Source organism: Quercus lobata, chromosome 4, assembly GCF_001633185.2.
Source record: "Quercus lobata isolate SW786 chromosome 4, ValleyOak3.0 Primary Assembly, whole genome shotgun sequence".
In the NCBI taxonomy this organism is placed as follows: domain Eukaryota; kingdom Viridiplantae; phylum Streptophyta; class Magnoliopsida; order Fagales; family Fagaceae; genus Quercus; species Quercus lobata.
In genome coordinates this window covers 78644697-78659115 of record NC_044907.1, presented here as the reverse complement: position 1 = coordinate 78659115, position 14419 = coordinate 78644697, and the positions used below count along the sequence as shown (strand labels likewise).

The window sequence follows — 14419 nt, the reverse complement described above, 5'->3', positions numbered from 1 at the left end:
TCATGCCATTTTTTTCATAGAAATACAATTTTTATACATTAAAAAAAAGGGTTAAACACACACTAGTGAAAAGACTACTTATATATATATATATATATATATATATTTATATATATAAATTTTACTTGCTAAACTCACACTCAAAATTGAAAGACAAAGAATACAACTATGACGGACGTGTGTGATTTAAACTTAAGTATAAGGTAATAAATCCCATAACAACTAATTTTTCAATCAAAATATTTAATCCATTACAAAATTTTTTATTCTTAATAATAAAGACTACTTTTTTTTTTTGATTATTTATTGTAATTTTCATTCAGTGTTCTAAATGTGTCCTTACTGAATTGTTCCATGAAATTTTGGTCCTAGAAACTAGAATCATGAAGGAGAGGTCATGGAGCTATCATAAATTATATAGGTCATAGTATCCTCTTAAAAGAAATCTCACGTCCTTACTAACATATATCGTTACTAAAAAAAAAGAAAAAAAAAAGATTGAATTTGTCAATGGTTCACAAGGCTTTATAAAAAGGGGGACTGTACTTGAACTGTATGTCCCAGGTTGAAAAAGAATTTCACTAGGCTTTATGATCATTAATTGGCAACTCACCATTAATGGTCTGATTAGATTAAGGAAAAGGAGGGAGAGTAGAGTAGAGTTGGCCAAAAATTAGCCTATTTTCAGCCAACTCTACTCTATTCCTCTCCGCTCCCCCTCCCTCCCTTCTCAATTCAAATGGGCCCTAAATGTAAACTTGTCACTTGTAGAGAACTTGTATGATATTAATTACTAATATTCTTGAGTAGTCATTTAATCTGCCAACTTTACAAAGCTTAAAATTTTAGCAATCCACAAATTAAATTCACAAACAAACTGAGGCAAAATCATTTCATATCATAATCTTTTTTGTTTGTTTGTTTGTTTTAAAATTAAAAATCCTCAAATAGTTTGGCAAAATTGGTAAGTGACCACAATATGGTATATGTAATATTACAGAACCTACACTGCAAAATAGTTTGAGCACCTTCAGTATATGGATCTTTCTTTTCATGGTTGAATTGTTGATGGCCTTGGTTTTTTGTTTTGTTTTTTTTTTTTGTCAGGAAGGTTTCTAACTTGGATGTTGTTGGTGTAATTCCAGAAGAACTATAGAGTTTGACTTTCCTCTTCAATCTGTATGATTTCTTCTTTATATGTTTATTTACTTGCATTTTGCATTAATATAGATTACCTTTTTTTTCATGTAAGCTAGGATTGAATTTAAACTTTGAAACTGTAGTTCATTAGTCGACCAACAGAAATTCATCCTAGATGTTATATGCTAGTTTTCCAGGATGGCTCATTTTCTTAGGCTCATTTTCTTATAGTCTGCTAAATGTGCTATGTTTTCTACATTTCTTACTCCTATTTGTCCCAAAATTACTTGATAGGTAGCCTATCTACGTCTTAGCATGCAATCTAACTAGCATGCAATACCTGTAAGCCCATCCAAATTTTGATTTGAAATTCATAAAGCTTGGAACTTGGTGTACATCTTATTTTAGTTAATCTTACCCTTTTTTTTGCTCTGATGTTTAATAAATTAGGACTTTAGCCTTTAATGCATTATCAGGTACGCTTCCAAAGGAACTTGGAAATCTTATGAATTTAATATCATTGTAAGTTAACCTCATTCAAAATCTATATGGCATTTTGGTGCCCTTGTTTTTCCCAGATACTGTGGCCTTCCACTACTACCATTTCTTTGTAGTAATATATTGGATTAAGTGTTTCACAAAAAGAGGAATTTAGTACTCATCCAAATGCAAGTCTATTCCTTTGTTCTCTACATTTCTTATAACTTAATATATATATATATATATATATATTATCTTGGAACACTGCATTTCATATTCTTGCTGCAAAACAAAATCAAATCATTGGTTTACATTTTATTTATTGTTTTATGTGTTAATTTTGTAGGTTTCTTTCAACAAACAAAATCTCTGGTTCTCTGCCATCTAAGCTTGGGAATTTAGTGAAATTAGAAGAGTTGTAAGTTTTACAACAATCTAACCATCCTTTTTCATTGTATTTGTAGCTAGTTCTTGCTATTCATAGGATTGTAACGCCACATCTTGAACTATCATAGTATCACTGTAATTCCGTTGGACTACACCCTTTGATTGTCATCAGCAGGGTGGTTACTGTTAGCTTTATCGTTTGGCCATCAGACTAGGCTAATCAAGTCTTTAATACCATCTTACATGGCATAAAAAGAAGTGTTAGTGAATGGTTAGACCCTTAAATACCTAGAATCCACAAACTAGAAATGTGGAATCCATTTAAAAAAAAGAGAAAAGAATATACTGATATTTTATTGATAACTTACTTTTATAGTTTACATTTTGCATTTGGGGACCAATTTAAAGGCCTGATAGAATTTAATTGTTAAGATAAAATATTCTCAAAAAAGATTCTAACTAGTATTCTAATTTTCTTTTTAACTTTTGGTTTTTAAATTCTTTAACTGCTTTAGTTGAGTTGTGAAAATATGAGATATTAGAATTGAAAGAGATAAAAAGAAATGAGAAAATTGGAGAGAGAAATTTGAGAAAAAGGTTTAGGCTACACTAATAAGCCCTTCACCTGCTAATACAAAAAGTAACTCCAACACTCCCACTCAAGTTCTGATACAAAAAGTAACTCCAACACTCCCACTCAAGTTAGAGCATATAGATCAAACATGCCTAGCTAGAAAGACAATCATTGAAAAGTGGCATGAGGTAATGGTTTTGTGAGGACATAACCAAATAGATAATCAAAAGGAACAAATGAAGAGAGACAAACTATTTCTTCACCAATAAATGTTGAATGAAGTGATAATCATTCTCAATATGTTTGGTATGCTCATAGAACACCAAATTGTTAGCAATAAAGATAGTAGCTTGATTGTCACAATACGTATGAATAGGAGTAGAAACATCGATATCTCCTATGCGTATCTGCTATGCATATGCATAGGAGACATTGAACCCATAACATCTCAGAAGTAGTATCAGCCATAGCTTGATATCAACTTTAGCACTAGAAATGGAAATAACACTCAGATTCTTACCGTGCCAAGTAACAAGATTACCGCCAATACTGGTACAATAGCTATAGGTGGACTGTCTATCGAAATGACTACTAGCTTAGTTAGCATCACTAAATACTGTCACAGATAGAGAAGTAAGGGCTTGTGCGACAATCCTCATCCTAGAGCACTCTTTAGATAACTCAAGGGCTTGTGCTTCATTGTGAGATTGATGAGGAGCATGCATATACTGTCTAAGCACATCAATTGTATAAGTGATATCAAGATAAGTAATGGTGAGGTAATTCAACTTCCCAACACATTGTTGGTATCGTGACATTAGGATAGATATCACCTTGTTCACCATCAAGTTTAACAGTAGAGTCGATAGGATTATCAATAGGTTAAGCAGACCAGTCTCAAGCAGAAGACCAAACATAAATTTTCTGAGACAAAATAATGCCTTGAAAATAATGAGCAACTTCAATCTTGAGAAAATGATGGAGAGCAACAATGACCTTGGTATGAAACTGTTTGCCCAAATAACTTTTTTAAATCAGCAATACCTATGGAGTCACTGCTGATGATATTAATATCATCCACATATCACAATCAAGACAATAATTCTAGTGGTGGAGTGACGGACTAGCAAAACGATCAGAAGTAGAGTGTCAGAATCCATACCCTACTACAACTGCACTAAGCTGATCATTCCATGCATGAGAAGATTGCTTTAGGCCATACAAGGCCTTTAGCAAGTGACATACAAGGTGATCACTACTAGCAACAATATATCCAGTGGATGATTTATATACACTTCTTCATAAATTTCTCCTTGAAGGAAGGCATTCTTTATATCAAGTTGATATAAAGGCCAGGAAAAACTAATTTCAACAGATAGTAGGATTTGAACAAAATTGATACACGCCACAGGTGAGGAGGTTTCCAGATTATCAACACCATATGTTTGTGTCCACTCTTTTGCCACCAATCGTGCCATAAGGTGGTCAACATAACCATCATGGAGGTACTTAACGGCAAGGTTTTCCTGATTCAAAAAAAGAGTGGGGTAGGTATTTATCAGTGATGGAGTCGGGTGAAAAGGAGTTGGGGATTTGTGATTATACTGGGAGGCTAAGATTATGGGGCTGGGTGAATCAGGTTATTTTTGGTGTGGTGGAAGCACTGGTGCCTCTGCAAGTTGAGTGTCCACCAACTAACCATGACAATCTCAATCAGGCATGGCGGCAACACCTAGGCCAACATTAGGATACATGTTCATATAAGGATACCTTAATATTTAGAAATGTTAGAGTGGAGATCGTGCAAACTGAAAAGGAAATATCTGTCAAGTGCGTGATATGAGGATAAACGTACAAGGAAATATTTGTCAAGATCAAGATATGGGGGTCAATGAATTTTTTGAAATTTAACTTAAGCTCATTATGGCTTGTGGGCCTAGTGGTGAACAGGAAGTGAAATAGACCGGAGCTATGGATGACAGCCCACAAGACAAGAGGCCTCCTACTTGAAGGGAAAACCACAAGCCATGGGCTTGGATCAATTAACGGCCAATATTCAATATGAACATGTATAAAAACATGAACATGCATTCTAACATATGGTGTTGTGGTGTTGCGATGAGGTAAGTGAAAACATGACTAACATGATCATTCACATGCACATGAGATATAGGATGTGATACATGATGGGATGGAATGAGATGTGTGATGATATGAAATAAAATGTATGATGACATGGAATGTGTTACATGATGTGATGAGATGAGATATATGATCAAATTAAATGGAAATGAATGCATGATGTATGATAGTGTGTGTGTGGATGCTTGTACATGATAGGCCATTAAGGGATTCCTTGATAGAAGAGGAGGCAACAAGATCAGGTATGTGTAAAATTAGAGAAAAATACCCTTCTAAAAGAAATAAGTTGGAGGCAAAATTGAGAGCTCTTTTGTTGAAAGAAGGGGGGCAATAAAAATGCAAGTACTTTTGACGGGTGAGCAGACAACTCTAGACCTGTAATTGCATTTTCTGAGAACTTTGTTTGATTGGTTGTTGGCGGTAGGATGTCTTTCTTGCTCCAACTTTTTAAGTTTCTTGATCACTGTACTTTTAAAGCTTAATTGTGATGTACATCTAGTATAAATCTTGCATACTTAGTGTTTCCTTTTTCTATTTAAAGTTATTACTTACAAAAAAGCAATGCTAATATATCACTATCTTTTTTCTAAAAAATAATCCTAATATATAAACTAAAAAAAAATAATTCTAAGATATTACAACGAGCTAAGGTTAGGATATCAAATATCAGTGTTTTTCTGAGAGTATCGAATATTAGTTAATTATGTAAATTGTTTACCTTGACAGTAACTTTGATAGTTCTGGAGTTAGTGGTGAGCTCCCTTCAACATTTGCTAAATTACAGAACCTTCAGATAGTGTAAGAACTAGATGCCTACTACTTTTTTCAATTGAAAACTTTCCAAAAAAAATTCCATAAAGATAAATATAAAAACATGAATTGTGATGGCATAGTCTGTGGAAATAATTCTTTTGGTCTCAGGTGGGCATCAGACACTAATCTTACAGGCAGGATACCAGACTTCATAGGGACTTGGTCAAATCTTGTGAGCTTGTAAGATGATATTCCTAGCCTTAATCTCTTTAGTTTCTTCTAAATCATGTTTGATGAAGCTCAGTTTCGTTACTGTACATATATGATTTAGAAAATTTTAGTATTTAGTACTAATTTTAAATAAAAGAAACAAGAACAAGATAACAGAAGGACCAAAGAAGAAAAGAAATTAATGTGTTTTAAAATCGACATCCGCAATTCTTAAAGCTAAACAACTACATCTCACATTCACTTGATTTGATAATATATCACAATGGAACCTCTTTATAAAATGGAACTTACACAAAGTGAACCATAATTCAATTACATATTTTGAATTTATGGGATTTGATTAACTCAGCTCTGCCAACACATGCTAACTAACAAAATTGTTAGCATTTTGGTGTTAAATTGCCAAAAAAAAAAAAAATCTCAGCAACAGTTTACTTGCATATTCTATAGGAAAATAAATGCGTTTGTGCACAATTTATGATCAACTACTCTAATACAATTTTGTAGAGCGCTTGAAGGAAACTCTTTCCAAGGTCCAATTCCCTCAAATTTTTCCAGTTTGACTTCCCTGGTAGACTTGTGAGTAATTTTATGAGATTATTTAGTGCACTCGGTATAATATACATTCCTCTCATATAAGGGTAACTTTATTTATGAGTCAAGTATATACAACCCACATTTATATGAGATGGAGGTGTAGTGTACTGGTATATGGAATTAATTTATTGTACATCTCTTAGTCATTTTTGTTTGTATTATGCAGATTCCTTAAGCTAACAATCTAAATATCTAATGTGTGATGTCCTTGTAGGAGAATTAGTGGATTGTCTAATGGAAGCTCTTCGTTGGCATTTATTAAGGATATGAAGTCTAAAATTTTCTTGTACTACAACACTAGAGCAGCTATATTTCTTTTTTTCTCTTCCAGATAATGGTATAACAAATTATGTTACATGTTTTGCAGAAGGCTGAGGAATAATGACATTTTTGATTCAATTCCATCAAATATAGGAGAATACCAACAACTTTCATTTCTGTAAGTAATATCCATTGATTGTGACTCTATAGATAAATGTGGAGCTGGAAATTTATCAAGTTGAATTTGAATCAAATCCAGAGCAATGGAATTGGGGACCTCTCTGTTATTTATGAGGTTGGACAACCCCAACCTGGTGAAAGAAATTCATGAGGTTCCTCCACTAAAATCTAACTGTTGATAACATAAAGTGATAAAATCATTAGGTTATTCCCTGATGCTTGTAAAAAGAACTCATTTTTTATAATTGAATGAGGGATCCAAATTCTTTCTGTTTTCTTTGATCTCTTTTTTCAATTTTTTCTTGTTCCTAATTTCTTGTAGGGATGATACATCTCGTTTAAATATTGCTTGCTCTTGTTGCATAAGTATTATAGTTGTTCATTACTTCTTGTAGATAACGAGTTTTTATTTTATTTTATTTTATTTTATTTTATTTTATTTTATCTAGAACCATGTTATGATAACTTTTTGTGGAAATTACGGGTTCCTCATATGTGATTTGGTGCTATTTCACTTTGGCTGAAATGCATAAACACCTCTTGGGGTTTGGATCAATTGCAAATTGACCCCCTGGGATTTCAAATTTTCCTTGTAACTCCCTAAAATGTTCATATTTGTGAAATTGACCCCTTGGATTAACTTTTGTTTGATCTCAATGATGGAAAAGAATCAAGCAACCATAAATGATACATGATACATAACAACTGATTTGTACCAAATGAACCACGAATAACAACATATAAGAAATTTGTGATTTAAAAAAAAAAAAAAATTCACATTTGGTAAGCATTTTTGCCCCCTTTTTTGCTCCAAATGAAAGACAAATAACAATAAAATAAAATAAATTTGTAATTTTTCTCAAATTTGGTAAAGCACATGATTCTCAAATGATGCAACTTGTTGATTCTTTTCTGTTGCTAAGAGGAAACAAAAATTAGTCTCAAGTGTCAATTTCATGAATTTGAAAACTTCAAGCAGTTGCCAAAGGCCTTGTAGCTAAATTGGCACCTCCTCATGCACAAAGTGCTTGGGGGTCTAGGGGGGAAAGGCTTCGAGCTGCGAGGTTAGCGGCATGTTGTAATTATTTCTCAAAAAAAAAAAGAAAACTTCAAACAGTTATAAGCAAGAATTGAAAGCCCAAAGAGTCAATTTGCGTCTGACGCAAACCTTGAGGAATGTTTATGTATTTTGACCTTTTACTTTGAATATTTATGATTTAAAAATGTAACACATTTTTGAATAGCTCTCATACAAGGTATAGTTTCCCCATTACCTTTTTATCAATCCATCTAACAGTTTATTTTGTGGTTTTAGGGATTTGAGTTTCAACAATATTATAGGACAAATTCCAGACTCTCTTTTCAATTTGAGTTTGGTCCATTACTTGTAAGTTGTAATATACCTCATTTGCTTAATTGCAAATTGTTCAGCACAACATACTCAATACATCAATGAATGTACCATTGCCTTTCACTGTCAGGTTTCTTGGAAATAATGAGTTAAGTGGCACTTTGCCTACACAAAAAATCCCCTCTCTTCACACCGTGTAAGTACATGATACATTATTTGCATTTAACAACATTATGGTGCACTTAATGAAGTTGTGTAAAAATTAGCATCTTTTTCCTCTCGTTTTACCCCCCTCTTTGGATAAACATCAATTGTATTGCTAAAAGGAGATAAATATAATATGGTTCTCAACCATCTCTCTCCTTTGGAAGAAAAATCCGAAAAGAAAGCAAAGATATGGAAATATGGTGTTTGGGTTCTTTTTATGCCCATGACATGTGTCACATTTTGATAAGTTAGTAGCTAGGCTTGGATTCTTAGGGTAGTCAAGTACAGTAGTCATGTCAATGGATTGCTCATTGGCCACAATCGTTGCATTTTCTCCTAGGCAAAAAATATAATATAATATGAAGAAACAAAAGAAACTAGTAACTAGAGAAGAAAGGAATAAAATAATTGTATTATTACTTGCTTATTTTATTGTGTACAACTCTGATTAAATAGAGAAACCCTAAAACTTATAATAGGAATACAATAACAGAAATAGGAAATCAAATAATCTCTAATTACTCAGTTTCCTTCTCTGAATATTTCCTTCACTTTCACGCCCAAGATTATACCATATATAGCTTTCCACACTTACCATACATAGAATCTGTCAACACTCCCCCTCAAGCTGAGGCATAGATATCTCTCATGCCCAGCTTGTCCAGAATTCTATGGAAGTGATAAGTTGTTGCCCCCTTTGTCAAGATGTCTGCGAGTTGATCTCCAGTTCTTCCATATGGAGTACAAATGATGCCTTTACGCAGTTTCTCCTTGACAAAGTTTCTATCAATTTCAATATGTTTTGTTCGATCTTGTATAACTGGATTATGAGCAATATTAATTGCTGCTTTATTGTCACAAAACAACTTGATGGGATCCTTACTGTCATATCCAAGCTCCCTCAATAATATCTTCATCCATAATATCTCACATATCCCATGGGCCATTGCTCTAAACTTAGCCTTTGCACTAGATCTTGCAACCACTGATTATTTCTTATTCCGTAAAGTAACCAAGTTACCTCCAACACATAGACAATATCCAGAGGTGAAGCGTCGGTCTATGATTGAACCTGCCCAATCAGCATCTGTATAGGCTTCTATCTTCAAGTGATCATGTCAAGCAAATAGTACTCCTTTACCTGATGAGGATTTCAAGTAACAGAGAATTCTATGAACAGCTTTCATATGTATCTCTCATAGCAAATGCATAAACTAACTTACCACACTTACCGCATGAGCGATATCTGGTCTAGTGTGTGATAAGTAGATTAGTCTGCCAACTAGTCGCTGGTATCTGCCTTTTTCTACTAAGGGGCTGTTGTGGTCTTCTCCCAACTTGACATTCTGCTCTATTGGATTATCAATAGCTTTGCACCCTAACATTCATGTTTCTTTGAGAAGATCAAGTATGTATTTCTGTTGAGAAAGAAATATTCCATGCCTTGATCTTGCCACTTCAATGCCTTGATCAAGTATGTATTTCTCTCATCTCTTCTTGCATCGCTTCTTTCCATTTTGGATCTCCTAATGCTTCCTGGAAGGTTTGAGGGATAGACACATAAGATAACTTAGATAGGAAAGAATGAAATACAGGTGAGATATGTTGATATGAAAGAAAATTTGATGTGGGATGATGAGTGCATGATCTAACTCTTTTGCATTGTGCAATAGGAAGATCAATATCATTTATGGTGGGTATAGAGAGAACAGGAGTAAAATTACCTGAGTCGGGTTAAGATGATTGCTCGGGAGCTTTAGGGGTAGTCTTACTTTTCTGGCGCCTTGAATAGACCCTTAGTTCTTTCACAAGTGTCTCATCCAACTTATCATTAATGGATGACAATTAATTATTAGCCTCTTGCACTTCAACATCAATGAAATCAAATTTTGAGTCAACATTAGTGGAGGTACTAAGAACAGGTAAGGACACAGAAAACTCCTCATCACCATTATACTCCCCCTGAGGAGGAGTTTGAGGTGAGGAGAAGTAAAATTTGTGTCTCAAAGAAGGTTACATCCATTGACACAAAGTGTTTTCGAGAAGGAGGGTGATAACATTTATATCTCTTTTAAGTAGGAGAGAAACCTATAAAGACACATTTGAGGGCACGAGGGTATAATTTACTCCTAGATTGACCATGAAGATGGACAAAGCAGATACACCCAAAGACACGAGGAGGGATGATAAAAGTAGAGGATGGTACAGATGAAAAAGTACCTCAAGTGGTCTCTTGAAGTCAAGGACGCGAGATGGTGTTCTATTGATGAGATAAGTTGCAGTGAGCAAGGCATCTCCCCAGTGGGACTTTGGAACACTGGCAGTAAGGAGAAGAGCCCGTGTGACTTCTAGGAGATGTAGATTTTTTCTTTCAGCAACCCCATTTTGTTGAGGGGTATAAGCATAAGTGGTTTGATGAATAATACCGTGTGTATGAAAATATTTTTGAAGAGTACTAGACATATCTCCCCCCCCCCCCCACCTTGTCCGAATGAATCGTTTTTATTGAGGTGCTGAATTGCGTTTGAACCATTTTGTGAAATAGTTGAAAGACAGTAAACACATCACTTTTGTCTTTTAACAAATATACCCATGTAGTTCGTGAAAAATCATCAATAAAGGAAATAAACCAACGACACCCATTTAGAGAAACAACCCTAGAGGGCCCCCAAACATCATAAGGGATACTTCCCTTAAGACCAGGGAAGCTCTAATTACTTAGTTTCCTTCTCTGAATATTTCCTTCACCTTCATGCCCAAGATTATACCATATATAGCTATCCACACATACCATCCATAGAATCTGTCATCATAATAAGCCGTAGAAATATCGAATTAATGAGAATAAAATACTTTTCTCATGTGTCGGTAATTTAAACCATAGTTGTCGAAATCCTATGATAAACGATACATATCATGTACAAAAAAGTTTCGTATCATAAGAGCGTATTGAAAGTGTTCATGAATTTTACGACGCATAGGTGTGTATTTTATCATATGAATCAAATGCATTGGACGATACATGAACATATGGTTTAAAATTAGCTTTTTTTACTAAAATTCTTGGCTTTTTGACTGAAGCCTGAATGCTTTTCTACTTGATTTTACATAAAATTATTGGCAACTACTACTTTAGCCTAATATAAAGATAGCATGAGTTTTTTCCCCCTCTTTTTTCCTAAAATTTTAGACCACACATTTGCCCACTTTTAGATTTTCTTTTCCATTTGCTCTTCAACTCCAGCCAAAACCTCTCTCTCTCTCTCTCTCTCTCTCTCTCTCTCTCTCTCTCTCTCTCTTTGTGATGAATATGATGAGGAAAAAAAAGTATTTAAACTTGTCAATTATCACTATTACATTTGATAAATTTGAGTATAGATGTTATAAATATATGTTTATTTGATTTATTCAGTTAGTTTTGTCAAGTATTTTAGTTTAAGTGATAATTAAAGTAGTCATTAGTTGCATATGTTCTAATTTTATAATAAATATATCATTTAAATATGTATATTTATATATATTTTTTAAATAAATTTTACACTATCTATGTATCTTGTGATACACAACATAAAAATGAAAAAATGATTTACAATAAGATTCATGTTTTGACAGCTATGATTTAAACTATGATGCATTTACAAATAAATGTGAAGAAATATGTTAGGTTATTATAAGCAAGGTGAAGCAAGTATATTTGGTGATATTAAACAAATATATTCATCTATGTAAGGATGTGTAGCAATATTTAAGATAAATAGAAACATGTCTGAGCGGCAAATAACCCATCTTTCTCTCTTGGTCGAAGCAATTTTGAGGCACATGCAATAAGTCAAGCCCCAAGGACCTACACTAGCAAGTGTGAATGTATCTTAGCCCCTGCCACCTCAGTGATATAAAAAGTGGGAAAATACAATATTGAAGAAATTAAGTGAAATAAAGGAGATGACAAGAGATTGGTGAGAGAGGGAGAGAAAGGGCATTCGGAGAGTGCTGCTAAGTTTGAGTAACGAGAATCAATTTGGAGACACTTTAGACCTGCTGAATTAGAGAATATGGATGTTTGGATCTCTATGAGTGAAGTTGGCGCTGAGGTTTCTACTACAACTTTGGTGTTTGTGCTATTGCTGTAGGATGCTTTGTTTAAAGCATTCCCAGCAGAATGTCTTTTCTCCTTTTGCTCCCATGCTCTTTTGAAGCTCCAAAACTCAAAGAGATTACTTGTGAATATAGGTTGGTTTGAGAGAGTGAATTTTCGGGTGTTGGGAAATGGGCTGCAGGTGATTTCAAGGTCGTTTTGCAGGTGGCAGTTGGCTTGGTCCTTGGGCAGTGAAATTTGCAACCCAACCCATTTGCCAGGTCAATGATTCCCTACTACTACAGATGCCTTTCCACAGCCAAGAGCCAATTTTGGTTTTGGGAGCTTCTAGAAATAACTTTTTTAATTCAAAAGTCTTTTGCTTTTTTTTTTCTTTTTGGTTAATTGTATGTATAAGGCTTCTAAATTGATAAGAAAAGGGAAGAAATTATTTCCTTTTAGAAATTTCATGGACCAAATCCAATATTTTAAGACTTGAAGGACCAAAATCAAACTTACACCAAGTTTCTAGGACTAAAAATATAATTTACTATTTAAAGAAAATAGTAATTTTGATTGCCTCTAAGTTGCATTTCAATCCCTAACTGGTTCATTTACTTAGTAACGTTATGCATATATGGATTTCCAAGTGTAGTTAACGACATGGACAAGAATGACGTTATGATTTATGCGAAACATGTGAAATTATTTTTTATTTTTTTCTGCAATGTAAATTAGTACTGAACATGCATTGATTACATGGACCATGTAACATCCTTGCTATATTATGTTTGCAGTGATTTGTCTTACAATTACTTTGTGGTAAGCAGTTTACCTTCTTTGGTCAACCAACCAAATTTACAACTGTATGTTTGTTATTGTTTACTTCATTGTTAGTTTATGGAATTTGAAAGTTTTCTATATACATAGTTTATTTTCCCAATATCCAATATCCTATAACCTACAACTCTTGACCATTTATTTCCCAAGAAATCATACAAATTCTTGAATTTTGAACATGGGTTTCTATTCTCTTTCACTAACGATGAAACTATATACTTTGCAGTAATTTAGTTGCCAACAACTTCACGCTAGAAAACAGCAGGAAAATCTATCTATGCTATGTAAATGGTTGAATTTGTTGGAATGATATATGTATCTCATACATATCACTCACAGACGCACTGCTGAATAAAAACCAAGATCTGCTTGTATTTTTGCGTAAAGTGAAAATTTTACATGAATCTTCAACGCTAGATAAAAAACACATACCTTTGATACTTCCAAACTGGAAGCCAATAAAAAATCTTGAAACATTTTGATCTTCACCTCAATGACTTATGGCCAAGGGAGTGAGCTCTTCATTTGTTGAAACTCCTAAAACCGTTTATGCTTGTAGCAAGGGAGATAGAGAAAAATCATATTTCTCTCTATTCCTTGCTTTAGACAACACTGCCTAGCTAAAGAACAGGGAAATAATAATTTACATTTATTTTTATTTAATTTTGCAAGTGAGTTGTATTTTTATTTGATTCAAGAATATTTTTGTAGTTCAACAATTGAGATTCCCAAGTTATGTAGAATCAAGATTTCTATGTCAACTAGTCGCTAACCCGTGCGATGCACGGGAAATGTATTGAGTACAATATATAATTTAATCTTTGTTTATTTTACTACAACACCAAAATTGAATTTGTAAAATAAAATCATATAGCTAAAACATTTGTTAACAGCTATACATTTCAGACATTTATTAAACTATATTATTATTATTATTATTATTATCAACTTAACAATATTTTAATATATGATACCAAACATGCTTCAAGAAAATGTCCAACACTAAAAACAATTTCGAAAACAAACTCAACTAAACAATTTGATGAATAAATATATTACAATCTATAATATAAGCCAAGAAATAAACTTTGAAACCAATATGAACAAAATCCACATCAAACAAAACCATTTCAATCATTAAGAATATGACTCACTAAAGTCATGAAAAACACAGGATTCATTACAAAAAAAAAAAAAAAAA

The 14419-nt window shown here is 33.4% G+C and overlaps 1 pseudogene; it reads left to right on the top strand.

Annotated features, from left to right (window-relative positions):
- The window catches only part of LOC115985870, a 68975-nt pseudogene that overhangs the window by 15869 nt on the left and 38687 nt on the right, over positions 1-14419 (top strand).